A 15139-nucleotide genomic window follows, 5' to 3' on the forward strand; every position below is an offset into this window, starting at 1 on the left:
TTTTCTTCCTCCTTATTGTCCCCTTTTGTAAATATTGTTCAAAAAACTGAGATATTTGTCCTGTAGTTTCCCACATTCTAGATTTTGCTGATTTTGTTCCTGTTTAATAATTCTTCTGTTCCCGTTGTAAATTGACAATATGGTTTAAAGGCTTGAGTAACACCACGTTTTCAAAGAAAATGGCCCAAAATTATCCTCTTAACCTTTCACTCACAAAAAGGGTAGAAAGAGTAAGAGTTAGAAATGGGAGATGATACTTGAAGAGAGGGATTGTCATGCTGTCAGTATTTTCACCTCAAATCAAGAGAAAAGGACCTGCTAGTAACAAACAATGAAAAAAGGTACAAAACAAAGTAATCCCATTAATATTAACATAAAAATTGTTTATAAGAATATGTTTAATGGAAGATATGTAATATTTCTACACTGAAAATTTTAAAACATGTTAGTCAATGTTAAACAGATGGTTATCAAATTAACACCAAATACTTGTATCTAGAAAATATGCTCCAGTAATTTTTGGAGATGTTATATATACTTAAACCAAAGCAGAAGCACATGGTGTCAATTTACTTGCACATACAAACGTGCTTTGCTCATCCTTGGTAAAATAGACTCATACTCTTATAGGGATTGCAAATAATTTTTAAAATATGTTAGTAACCGTCCACTCATTAAATTTTCTTTTCTCTTGTTCCCATAAAAAGTAAGTGCATAAAGAAGTAAAGCTAAGGACAGGGGTGCATTTCCATATATTTGAGTACGTGTGTAGAAAAACAAGCCTCAGAGTCAAAGAATTATTTATATTTCTGCAACATGCTTGCTTCATCAATAACTGTAAGTTGAGTACCTGAATAAACACGGGTCAATTTATGGAATTCTGTCATTTTGGTCAAATGGCAAAATCATCAAATTAAATCACGTTTTTAGAAGGTACATGGAACAAGTTTTGTTTGTCTTTTCTTTGAATGGGGCCTTGTCAAGCACTTAGTCGCATCCAACATTGCTGAAAGTTTGCCCTTGATTGTGACTGCCCTCTACAAATGTAGGAGAGCAGCCAGCTTCAACACATGACTCTCAGATTTCACTTGGGGTTTTGATGGCAGAGTGCAAATAAAAACATATATTTGCTGTTGGTGGTTAAACATCTCAGTTGGCATCTTTCTAGATGTTGTCTGACTATACAAATTATATTAGGGTATTAAGTCGTTGGTAGAGACGTTTCTTATTTGGAAGAAACTAATTAGGTCGAAATGACTAATTCCCAGTTGCAGAGTCATGAACACAAAATATGATTCATGGAAGTAGGCATGACTTCACATCCAGGACATGGTAACGCTTTATTTGTGTGCATTTAAGGAAGACAGGGCAGAAGTTCATTTGCTGCACCTGTTACAAAAAGTTGTGAAGGCAAGTAATAGTCTGGAATGGTCAGTACATCATGCCCAGTGGCACTTCAAGAATGACCGTATCTGCCAGCCACACGCTGGCACCCTCCCTTCTTCAGTCTTACCGTGACTCACATGCAGTTGGTACAGAAGCAGGGAGAAACTGAGAGGAAGGACGCAAAACCTCCCGTGGAACCAGGGTTAAAAGAGAAGGCCGTCAAGGTGGAGCTAAAAAAATATTTTTTCCTCTCAGCTTTATAACCCGTGGTAGGTTTGTATTTGTTGATTTAAGAATCTGTATGAAGTGTATACTTTATTCTCATTAGTTGTGCTTCTGAATTCGAATCAGGGATTTTCTGCATCACACACACACACACACACACATTTGTTTTTTAAGCACTGGCAATTCTGTAAGAAATCCAAAGCCTAGGATTTTAAACAAAGCCTTGGTTCCTGGAATTTTGTAACATTTTTCTGCTCTTCTCTGTAACCAAGAAAATATAGAGCATACAACCACTGCTTACTAAAACTGCTATATATGTGGTAGGTCTTCTCAGCTGAGATCCATGTGCTTAGGGGACATGCATGGAACCGTACAGGTTACAGATTACATGAAATTTCAGGATGCAAGCTGCATGAGCATTGGTTTTACTTTGTTTTATTTTATTTTACTGGGCAGCACTCATCTTTCTTCAAGTCTTCATTTCTTTTTATTCATATTTTAATTGAAATATATTTGCCATATAGCATTGTGTTAGGTTTAGGTGTATAACACAATGATTTGACATATGTATATATTGAAAAATAATCACCACAGTAAGTTTAGCTCACATCTGTTACTACACATTGTTACACAGTTTCCCCCCCTGTGATGAGAACCTTTAAGATCTACTCTCTTAGCAACTTTCAAATGGGCAACTCAATCTTGTTAACTATAATCACCATACTGTGCATTACATCCCCACGACTTAGTTATCTTATCACTGGAATTTTGTATCACTTGACAATCTTCACCTATTTCCTTTCCTTTAGTTTTCTTTTTATAAGCAGCATTCTCACTGCTCTCATCAGAGACCTGATGTGTTCCAGCCAAAGACAAAGTTAGATCAATCAGATGCTCCATTTTAGGATTTTAATCTTGAGTAGAAGAACAAATAGACCAAGACACTTAGGTTTCTTCCCCTTGCTGATGAGATCCTCACCGTCTTTCCTCAGCTGTGAGGCTACTGTGGTTGTTCCTGCTTCCTAGTTTCGGGAATTGACTTCTTTCCTTTGTATTCTCAAGCTTTATTCTTTATCCCCTGTTAAACTGTGAATGCTTTCTCTCCACCCCTCAATATTATTCCAATAAATTCTGTCTTTATACTTTAATCCAAGTGATTTCACTGATATATTCTTTATAATTTCATTTTTACAATTTACATGAAATGCAAACAATCATAATATAAATTACATTATGAAACAAAGAACTCTTAAATATTTTACAGTTATTGTTAATAGAAAAGTATAATTATCCCACAATTATTGACACAAATATGCATTGGAACACAGTGGTTGAAAAATTCTGATATTCGGTCTTAGAAGTTACTGCCTAATGGCAACCTGCTTCTCATTAACTTTGAGTAGAAAAGGTCTCTAAGATACTTTATAGGTCTTGGGCTCTGAGAATTTGTTGACAACATAATCTTACCATTTGGAGGAACATACTAAATTTGGGGGAGGATACTTGGGGTGCCTTTGGCTAAGCTAAAGTGGGAATGGAAGAGGGAGGGAAGAGTGTATCTGGTAAAGGCACGAGGGAGAACCTCAGGGGACCAGACTGAAGTAGGTAGATACATAATAAACAACTTCATTAGATCAACTTGGGGATTTCTCCCTTGATGTATGTTATATTACTAGGTTTTCCAACAGTAGGAATATACTACATAGGTATTATTTTCAAAATTATAGCCCTTGTATAAAAGAACTGCCTCACTGACAGAGCCTGCTAGGATAGCATCCATTCTCTCCCAGAATGGCTGCACTCCATGCTTTGATGCCTGGACTGAGGGGAAAGCGATGGGCAACTAACATGGGGCCCCGGTCCACAGTCTGACTAGCAGCCTGTAGAAATGGTCTGGTATCTCTGCCTAAACAAGGAATAATGGCCAACAGCAAGAACAAGTCCTCTTTTTTCTCGGGAATGTAAATAGAGAAATTCATGAAAAGAAGTAAAGAGAATGGTTAAGAGAATGTGTTTGTTAGTATAGCCATGGAAAGTCAAAGCTCTGTATAAGCTGAAATTAGAAGTTAGTTCAGTTCAGTTCAGTCGCTCAGTCATGTCCGACTCTTTGCGACCCCATGAATCACAGCACGCCAGGCCTCCCTGTCCATCACCAGCTCCCGGAGTTCACTCAAACTCATGTCCGTCGAGTTGGTGATGCCATCCAGCCATCTCATTCTCTGTCGTCCCTGTCTCCTCACGCCCCCAATCCTTCCCAGCATCAGAGTCTTTTCCAGTGAGTCAACTCTTCGCATGAGGTGGCCAAAGTATTGCAGTTTCAGCTTTAGCATCAGTCCTTCCAATGAACACCAAAGTTAAAAAAAAAAAATAGTAAAGTAGACCAGAAGGCTTCCATTTCTGGCAACATGCTGACAACCTGAAAAACCTTGTGTACTACCTGGAAATACAAAACAACAAATATTAACTTCTATATATTTGTATACCAACTTGTGTACATACAAGTATACACATATGCATACATAAAAGCAATTTCTGGAAGCTAGAACCCAAGGGGAAAATGAAAACTAGAGCATTAAGAAGGAATTTTTGTAGGAGGTGTCTGGGATATTTGCCAATTTTAGTAGCCGAGGATTTGGCTTTTATATACCCTTGGAAATAGGCTATTAAGCTTTGAGTCTCCTTGAGATAAAGGTTTGAGTCTTTTGTTTAAAGCCAGGGCTGCTACTTCAGTGAAATGGTGGACTAGAAACAAACTGCCTGCCAGCACTGGGGAATGACAAGGGAGTTTGTCAGACTTGCCTTGGGGTCAGGGTGGGAAAAGAAGATTATCCTCTGCTCTGTGATTTTGAGATTCGAATTTATCCTTCCTTTAGGGTCTGGAGGGCTTCCCAGGAGGCACTAGTGGTAAAGAAACTGCCTACCAATGCAGGAAACATAAGAGATGTGGGCTTGATCCTTGGGTTGGGAAGATCCCCTGGAGGAGGTCAAGGCAATCCGCTCTAGTATTCTTGCCTGGAGAATCCCATGGACAGAGGAGCTTGGTGGGCTACAGTCGGATATGACTCCAGTTCAGTTCAGTCACTCAGTCGTGTCCGACTCTTTGTGACCCCATGAATCACAGCACGCCAGGCCTCTCTGTCCATCACCAACTCCCAAACTCATGTCCATCGAGTTGGTGATGCCATCCATCCATCTCATTCTCTGTCGTCCCCGTCTCCTCCCGCCCCCAATCCCTCTGAACATCAGAGTCTTTTCCAGTGAGTCAACTCGTTGCATGAGGTGGTCAAAGTATTGGAGTTTCAGTTTTAGCATGAGTCCTTCCAATGAGCACCCAGGACTGATCTCCTCTCAGTTCAGTTCAGTTCAGTTCAGTCGCTCAGTCGTGTCCGACTCTCCGCGACCCCATGAATCACAGCACGCCAGGCCTCCCTGTCCATCACCAACTCCCGGAGTTCACTCAAACTCATGTCCACAGAGTCCGTGATGCCATCCAGCCATCTCATTCTCCATCGTCCCCTTCTCCTCCCGCCCCCAACCTTTCCCAGCATCAGAGTCTTTTCCGGTGAGTCAACTCGTCGCATGAGGTGGCCAAAGTATTGCAGTTTCAGCTTTAGCATCAGTCCCTCCAATGAACATCCAGGATTGATCTCCTCCAGAATGGACTGGTTGGATCTCCTTGCAGTATAACGGACTCTCAAGAGTCTTCTCCAACACCACAGTTCAAAAGCATCGATTCTTCGGCGATCAGCCTTCCTCACAGTCCAACTCTCACATCCATACATGACCACGGGAAAAACCATTGCCTTGACTAGACGGACCTTGGTTGGCAAAGTAATGTCTCTGCTTTATAATATGCTAACTAGGTTGGTCATAACTTTCCTTCCAAGGAGCAAGCGTCTTTTAATTTCATGGCTGCAATCAGCATCTGTAGTGATTTTGGAGCCCAAAAAAATAAAGTCTGACACAGTTTCCAATGTTTTTCCATCTATTTCCCATGAAGTGATGGGACCAGATGCCATGATCTTTGTTTTCTGAATGTTGAGCTTCAAGCCAACCTTTTCACTCTCCTCTTTCACTTTCATCAAGAGGCTTTTGAGTTCCTCTTCACTTTCTGCCATAAGGGTAGTGTCATCTGCATATCTGAGGTTATTGATATTTCTCCCGGCAATCTTGATTCCAGCTTGTGCTTCTTCCAGCCCAGCGTTCCTCATGATGTACTCTGCATAGAAGTTAAATAAGCAAGGTGACAATATACAACCTTGACGTACACCTTTTCCTATTTGGAACCAGTCTGTTGTTCCATGTCCAGTTCTAACAGTTGCTTCCTGACCTGCATACAGGTTTCTCAAGAGGCAGGTCAGGTGGTCTGGGATTCCCATCTCTTTCAGAATGTTCCACAGTTTATTGTGATCCACACAGTCAAAGGCTTTGGCATAGTCAATAAAGCAGAAATAGATGTTTTTCTGAAACTCTCTTGCTTTCTCCATGATCCAGCGGATGTTGGCAATTTGATCTCTGGTGCCTCTGCCTTTTCTAAAACCTGCTTGAACATCTGGGAGTTCACGGTTTATATACTGCTGAAGCCTGGCTTGGAGAATTTTGAGCATGACTTTACTAGCGTGTGAGATGAGTGCAATTGTGCGGTAGTTTGAGCATTCTTTGGCATTGCCTTTCTTTGGGATTGGAATGAAGACTGACCTCTTCCAGTCCTGTGGCCACTGCTGAGTTTTCCAAATCTGCTGGCATATTGAGTGCAGCACTTTCACAGCATCATCTTTCAAGACTTGAAATAGCTCAACTGGAATTCCATCACCTCCACTAGCTTTGTTTGTAGAGATGCTTTCTAAGGCCCACTTGACTTCACATTCCAAGATGTCTGGCTCTAGGTCAGTGATCACGTTATCGTGACTATCTTGGTCGTGAAGATCTTTTTTGTACAGTTCTTCTGTGTATTCCTGCCACCTCTTTTTAATATCTTCTGCTTCTGTTAGGTCCATACCATTCCTGTCCTTTATCGAGCCCATCTTTGCATGAAATGTTCCCTTGGAATCTCTAATTTTCTTGAAGAGCTCTCTTGTTTTTCCTATTCTGTTGTTTTCCTCTATTTCTTTGCATTGATCACTGAGGAAGGCTTTCTTATCTCTCCTTGCTATTCTTTGGAACACTGCATTCAGATGCTTATATCTTTCCTTTTCTCCTTTGCTTTTCGCCTCTCTTCTTTTCACAGCTATTTGTAAGGCCTCCTCAGACAGCCATTTCGCTCTTTTGCATTTCTTTTCCATGGGGATGGTCTTGGTCCCTGTCTCCTGTACAATGTCACGAACCTCCATCCAGAGTTCATCAGGCACTCTATCAATCAGATCTAGTCCCTTAAATCTATTTCTCACTTCCACTGTATAATCATAAGGAATTTGATTGAGGTCATATCTGAATGGTCTAGTGGTTTTCCCTACTTTCTTCAATTTAAGTCTGAACTTCGCAATAAGGAGTTCATGATCTGAGCCACAGTCAGCTCCTGGTCTTGTTTTCGCTAACTGTATACAGCTTCTCCATCTTTGGTTGCAAAGAATATAATCAATCTGATTTCGGTGTTGACCATCTGGTGATGTCCATGTGTAGAGTCTTCTCTTGTGTTGTTGGAAGAGGGTGTTTGCTATGACCAGTGCATTCTCTTGACAAAACTCTATTAGCCTTTGCCCTGCTTCATTCCGTGCTCCAAGGCCAAATTTGCCAGTTACTCCAGGTGTTTCTTGACTTCCTACTTTTGCATTCCAGTCCCCTATAATGAAAAGGACATCTTTTTTGGGTGTTAGTTCTAAAAGGTCTTGTAGGTCTTCATAGAACCGATTAACTTCGGCTTCTTCAGCATTACTCGTTGGGGCATAGGCCTGGATTACTGTAATATTGAATGGTTTGCCTTGGAAACGAACAGAAATCATCCTGTCATTTTTAAGATTGCATCCAAGTACTGCATTTCGGATTCTTTTGTTGACCATGATGGCTACTCCATTTCTTCTAAGGGATTCCTGCCCACAGTAGTAGATATAATGGTCGTCTGAGTTAAATTCACCCATTCCAGTCCATTTTAATTCACTGATTCCTAGAATGTCAACGTTCACTCTTGCCATCTCCTGTTTGACCACTTCCAATTTGCCTTGATTCATGGACCTAACATTCCAGGTTCCTATGCAATACTGCTCTTTACAGCACCGGACCTTGCTTCTATCACTGGTCACATCCACAACTGGGTTCTGGTTTTGCTTTTGCTCCATCCCTTTATTCCTTCTATAGTTATTTCTCCACTGAGCTCCAGTAGCATACTGGGCACCTACTGACCTGGGGAATTCCTCATTCAGTATCCTATCATTTTGCCCTTTGTTACTGTTCATGGGGTTCTCAAGGCAAGTATACTGAAGTGGTTTGCCATTCCCTTCTCCAGAGGACCACATTCGGCTGTGGTCCATGTGATCAGATTGGCTAGTTTCCTGTGATTATGATATCAGTCTGTCCGCCCTCTGGTGCCCCCTAGCAATACCTACTGTCTTATTTGGGTTTCTCTTACCTTGGTCGTGGAAAATCTCTTCACAGCCGCTCCAGCAAAGTGCAGCCGCTGTACCTTACCTTGGGTGAGGGGTATCTCCTCGAGGCCGCCCCTCCTGACCTTGAACGCGGAGTAGCTCCTCTCGGCCCTCCTGCGCCCGCGCAGCCACCGCCTGTTGGACGTGGGGTAGCTCCTCTCGGCCGCCGGCCCTGGCCTCAGGCGTGGGGTAGCCCCTCACGGCCGCACCTCTTTGCGTGGTTCGTTGCGCCGGGGCCGGCGTCTCTCGCGTCGCGTCGCGTCTGCGATCTCCTCTAGGATATGACTAAAGCGCCCCAAACTATGCAACTATCTTTTAAAGTAGTAATATCCACTTTCTAGAGTAATTTTATGATGGTGTTATAATAATATAAACATAAATCTAAAGGAAAACAAGTTCTTTTATTTTTTTCTGAATATCACAATCCAAATTACAAACTCAAAGAAACAATCCAGTAGGGGGAAAATGGGCAGATCACAATAAAAATCAAGATTAGACCAATAAGAAGTCCAGATAAGAACATTTTTAAACAAAGATACATGTGCTTTTAAAAAAACGAAGATAAACGGAAGATATAAAAAATGAAATAAGAATCAGAGTTTATCCAAAAAGAATAGGCGTATTGTATGAAAACATCATATTTGTTGTTAAACAATGTTCCAGAAGCAGCAACAGAGAAGGGCAAGAAGAGAATGATTTTGTGATGTTTTGATAATTACTGTGCAGAAAAATCTGATTTCGGTGTTGATGTCCATCTGGTGATGTCCACATGTAGAGTCTTCTCTTGTGTTGTTGGAAGAGGGTGTTTGCTATGATCAGTGTGTTCTCTTGGCAAAACTCTATGAGGCTTTGCCCTGCTTCATTCCGTGCTCCAAGGCCAAATCTGCCTGTTACTCCAGGTGTTTCTTGACTTCCTACTTTTGCATTCCAGTCCCCTATAACGAAAAGGACATCTTTTTTTGGGTGTTAGTTCTAAAAGGTCTTGTAAGTCTTCAAAGAACTGTTCAACTTTGGCTTCTTCAGCGTTACTGGTTGGGGCATAGGCCTGGATTACTGTAATATTGAATGGTTTGCCTTGGAAATGAACAGAAATCATTCTGTCATTTTTAAGATTGCATCCAAGTACTGCATTTCGGACTCTTTTGTTGACCATGATGGCTACTCCATTTCTTCTAAGGGATTCCTGCCCACAGTAGTAGATATAATGGTCATCTGAGTTAAATTCACCCATTCCAGTCCATTTTAATTCACTGATTCCTAGAATGTCTATGTTCACTCTTGCTATCTCCTGTTTGACCACTTCCAATTTGCCTTGATTCATGGACCTAACATTCCAGGTTCTTATACAATATTGCTCTTTACAGCATCAGACCTTGCTTCTATCACCAGTCACATCCACAACTGGGTATTGGTTTTGCTTTGGCTCCATCCCTTCATTCTTTCTGGAGTTATTTCTCCACTGATCTCCAGTAGCATACTGGGCACCTACCGACCTGGGGAATTCCTCATTCAGTATCCTATCATTTTGCCTTTTGATACTGTTCATGGGGTTCTCAAGGCAAGTATTCTGAAGTGGTTTTCCATTCCCTTCTCCAGTGAACAACATTCTGTCAGACCTCTCCACCATGACCCGCCTGTCTTGGGTGGCACCACACGGCATGGATTAGTTTCATTGAGTTAGACAGGGCTTTGGTTCATGTGATCAGATCGACTAGTTTTCTGTGATTATGATTTCAGTGTGTCTGCCCTCTGATGCCCATTCGTAATACCGACTGTCTTATTTGGCTTTCTCTTACCTTGGTCATGGGCTATCTCTTCAGAGCTGCTCCAGCAAAGCACAGCTGCTGCACCTTATCTTGGACAAGGGTTATCTCCTCAAGGCCGCCCCTCCTGACCTTGAACGTGGAGTAGCTCCTCTCGGCCCTCCTACGCCCGCGCAACCACTGCCTCTTGGATGTGGGGTAGCTCCTCTCGGCCGCCGGCCCTGACCTTGGGCGTGGGGTAGCTCTTCTTGGCCATGCTTCTGCATGTGGATGGAATCACCAGATGGTCAACACCGAAATCAGATTGATTATATTCTTTGCAGCCAAAGTTGGAGAAACTCTATACAGTTAGCAAAAACAAGACCAGGAGCTGACTATGGCTCAGATCATAAACTCTTTATGCCAAATTCAGACTTAAATTGAAGAAAGTAGGGAAAACCACTAGACCTTTCAGATATGACCTAAATCAAATCCCTTATGATTATACAGTGGAAGTGAGAATAGATTTAAGGGACTAGATCTTATTGATAGAGTGCCTGATGAACTATGGATGGAGGTTCGTGACATTGTACAGGAGACAGGGACCAAGACCATCCCCATGGAAAAGAAATGCAAAAAAGCAAAATGGCTGTCTGAGGAGGCCTTACAAATAGCTGTGAAAAGAAGAGAAGCGAAAAGCAAAGGAGAAAAGGAAAGATATAAGCATCTGAATGCAGAGTTCCAAAGAATAGCAAGGAGAGATAAAAAAGTCTTCCTCAGTGATCAATGCAAAGAAATAGAGGAAAACAACAGAATAGGCAAAAACAAGAGATCGCTTCAAGAAAATTAGAGATTCCAAGGGAACATTTCATGCAAAGATGGGCTCGATAAAGGACAGAAATTGTATGGACCTAACAGAAGCAGAAGATATTAAGAAGAGGTGGCAAGAATACACAGAACAACTGTACAAAAAAGATCTTCACGACCAAGATAGTCACGATAACGTGATCACTGACCTAGAGCCAGACATCTTGGAAGATGAAGTCAAGTGGACCTTAGAAAGCATCACTACGAGCAAAGCTAGTGGAGGTGATGGAATTCCAGTTGAGCTATTTCAAATCCTGAAAGATGATGCTGTGAAAGTGCTGCACTCAATATGCTAGCAAATTGGGAAAACTCAGCAGTGGCCACAGGACTGGAGAAAGTCTTCATTACAATCCCAAAGAAAGACAATGCCAAAGAATGCTCAAACTACTGCACAATTGCACTCATCTCACATGCTAGTAAAGTCATGCTCAAAATTCTCCAAGCCAGGCTTCAGCAATATGTGAACCGTGAACTTCCAGATGTTTAAGCAGGTTTTAGAAAAGGCAGAGGCACCAGAGATCAAATTGCCAACATCCGCTGGATCATGGAGAAAGCAAGAGAGTTCCAGAAAAACATCTATTTCTGATTCATTGACTATGCCAAAGCCTTTGACTGTGTGGATCACAATAAACTGTGGAAAATTCTGAAAGAGATGGGAATACCAGACCACCTGACCTGCATCCCGAGAAACCTGTATGCAGGTCAGGAAGCAACAGTTAGAACTGGACATGGAACAACAGACCTGGTTCCAAATAGGGAAAGGAGTACGTCAAGGTTGTATATTGTCACCCTGCTTATTTGACTAATATGCAGAGTACATCATGAGGAACGCTGGGCTGGAAGAAGCACAAGCTGGAATCAAGATTGCTGGGAGAAATATCAATAACCTCAGATACGCAGATGACACCACCCTTATGGTAGAAAGTGAAGAGGAACTCAAAAGCCTCTTGATGAAAGTGAAAGAGGAGAGTGAAAAGATTGGCTTGAAGGTCAACATTCAGAAAACATTGATCATGGCATCTGGTCCCATCACTTCATGGGAAATAGATGGAAAAACAGTGGAAACAGTGTCAGACTTTATTGTTTTGGGCTCCAAAATCACTGCAGATGCTGATTACAGCCATGAAATTCAAAGACGCTTACTCCTTGGCAGGAAAGTTATGACCAACCTAGATAGTATATTAAAAAGCAGAGACATTACTTTGCCAACCAAGGTCCGTCTAGTCAAGGTTATGGTTTTTCCAGTTGTCATGTATGGATGTGAGAGTTGGTCTGTGAAGAAAGCTAATCGCCAAAGAGTTGTTGCTTTTGAACTGTGGTGTTGGAGAAGACTCTTGAGAGTCCTTGGACTGCAAGGAGATCCAACCAGTCCATTCTAAAAGAGATCAGTCCTGTGTGTTCATCGGAAGGACTGATGCTAAAGCTGAAACTGCAATACTTTGGTCACCTCATGCTATGAGTTGACTCACTGGAAAAGACTCTGATGCTGGGAGGGAATGGGGGTGGGAGGAGACGGGGAAGACAGAGAATGAGATGGCTAGATGGCATCACCGACTCTGTGGACATGAGTCTGAGTGAACTCCGGGATTTGGTGATGGACAGGGAGGCCTGGCATGCTGTGATTCATGGGGTCTCAAAGAGTCGGACATGACTGAGCGACTGAACTGAACTGAACTGTGCAGGAAAATGAAACTTCATCACTGAAAAAGCCTTCAGGGCAAGAGAATGATTTTAGTGCACGACAATATTATCAAATGAGTGAGTTTTGGAGAATGCAATGTAGAACTTATTTTAATGGGAAAATTTTTTCAAAAGGCATATGAAAAGAATTAAGAGAAAAGTTAATAGAAGAAATAATACTTGGAAATGTAAATCTATAATCATACAAAAACAATAGTTTTTGAGTGTATTTCGTTGGCCTGAGGGTTCTGCATCCTGTTGGTGCTCAGAATGACTGATTGTCCTTTGTATTTGAAATAACATGCTTATATGTGAAATTTCAAGTGATGCCCAGAGTTAATTGATATATTTTTTCCTTTCCACATTATCACAGGTGGCAATGTTGCTAAACTTTCTACCACTTCACAATAAGGATACCCCTTCCTCCAGTTTCCAATAACATTCTCTTACTTTTCTTTAAGCCTTCATTGGAAGTTTCCTCAAAACCTATTAGAATCCTGCCAAGAATATCTCCATAGCCTCTTAGCCTTTCCCTAGTACTCTCCTCAGAGTTCTTTCAGCTTCTTCTTGCTGTCCAGGTACACAGCTTCTTCTACCTTTTATGTTTTTCTTATATAAGCACTGCATGCCCAGTTATGAAATCTATAGTACGTGCCTAGTGCTGTGAAATAAATTACTCCAAACTTAGGAACTTAAAACAACAAACATTTATCATTCACAGAGTTTCTGTGGGTCAGTAAATTGGTAGCAGCTTAGTTGAATGGTTCTTTCAAGATTTCAGCCAGGGCTATAGTCATCTGATTAATATATGGAATGAAAGAATTTGATGCTCACTTACGTTGCTGGCAAGTTGGGGCTAGCTATTGTCACATGGACATCTCTGTAGGACTTCTTGAGTTTTCTCATAGCATAGCACCTTACTCACACAGTGAGTGATCCAAGAGAGCAAATTTGAAGCTGTGATGTCTTTAAAGACCGAACCCTGGAAATCATGTTCTGCCATTTCCACATTACACTTCTAATTATACAGATCAACCTTTTTCAGAGTGGAAAAGCACTATACAAGGACAAGGATACTTAGAGTGGTAATCACTGTGGTCTACATTGGAGGCTACTGCAGGAGACCTGGGTTCGATCCCTGGGCCAGGAAGATACCCTGGAGAAGGGAATGGCTACCTACTCCAGTATTCTTCCCTGGATAATTCCACAGATAGAGGAGCTTGGTGGGCTACAGTCCGTGAGCTGCAAAGAGTTGGGCAGGACTGAGCGACTAACACTTTCACAATAATTTAAACTCTATTGTGTATTCAAATTTTGCCGATCTTTGTCAACTCAAGACTTTTCTATCCCCTTACTTTTGTGAAACTGCCAGTATTAGCCATGTTGAAATCATCAGTAGTTAAATATTTAAGACCAACTACCCATCTAAGTTCCGGTGTAGTCCACATCTGTATAGTCTCTGGGTCTGTTTTTCACCTTTTGTCATCTATTGATAAATATACAAATATAATTTGTCTTTCTTATCCTTAATTATTGTGATTTTCTCCATAAAGACACAGTCCAAGTGATTCCCATCAGATGAGGGTCCTTTTTGGCAATACTGCTGAGTCCTCCTTTTCTCAGCTCAGGGCTTCTTTATTGTCCCTTTCTTTCTCTGAGCTACTTCCATACTCTTGAGAGAGAGACAGAAAGCTGTTCAAGTGCAGGGCTGCAAAATTACTCAGCAGGGCTATTTCAGGTCCTCTCATTCCAGATGTGTCAGATGAAGGGGATATAATGTGAGGCAATACAATGTGAAGGGGATACAACGTGACCACTTAACCTGCTGTATCAGTGAGGGACTGGCAGCAAACAGCTGGTACACTGCACATTCTAATTTGTATTCTGACTTTTAACAAGTTAAAAATTTAAAAACCACTTGTCAATTTTTAGGTAGAAAATGTGAATCCTGTAGAAAACTGGATAACTGATTTCTAAAGGTCTCAGAGAAGCAAAGTCTTGGATAATTCAACCATTTTAGGTTCCTGCATTATCAGCTCCCTAAACCTTTCACTATTAAATTATTTCTAAGTCTTATTTCCATTTTTAAAACACTGTAGTTTTATTGAAAATATCTTGAAGACTTGGGAAAGATATGTCTGTTTTAAGAGTAGATAATAAATATTTATTTCTCATTATTTTCAGGTAAAGAAGAAAAGTTGAATCTTCTGGTCCAAATCTAGAAGCCATAATTCAAATCTATAAACTTCCTTGATTTGTTTTTTGCAAGAATTGATACAGCAATCTTCTTTCTCTACATAGCATGTTTTAAAAAGTACAAAAGACTTCAGTAGTCTGGTTTTATTCGGTTTAGATAAGCAGCCAAAAAGTCAGAAGCCCCATCCAAAATTATTCTTAGTTTTCCTTGCCAAAAGATCAGATTAAATATCGCTTAAGAATAGGCTTTCTTGGAAGATTTCTGGTTCAGGACTTCCTGGCTTTGGCATGAAAAAAGAACACCACAATACTACCAGTAGTTGACTCAGATTGGAGTTTAGTGGTACCTAGAAGTCTAGAATTGAAATACTATTTGCATCTTCTATCTGAGTAACTCATAAATCTTCATTTTATATCTATCTCTATACCAGTATCAGATTTAAATAACATCTCGCTACTTAGCGA

This window comes from Moschus berezovskii, chromosome 10 (assembly GCF_049115385.1).
Source record: "Moschus berezovskii isolate FMDL1 chromosome 10, NW_MosBer_1.0, whole genome shotgun sequence".
Classification (NCBI taxonomy): domain Eukaryota; kingdom Metazoa; phylum Chordata; class Mammalia; order Artiodactyla; family Moschidae; genus Moschus; species Moschus berezovskii.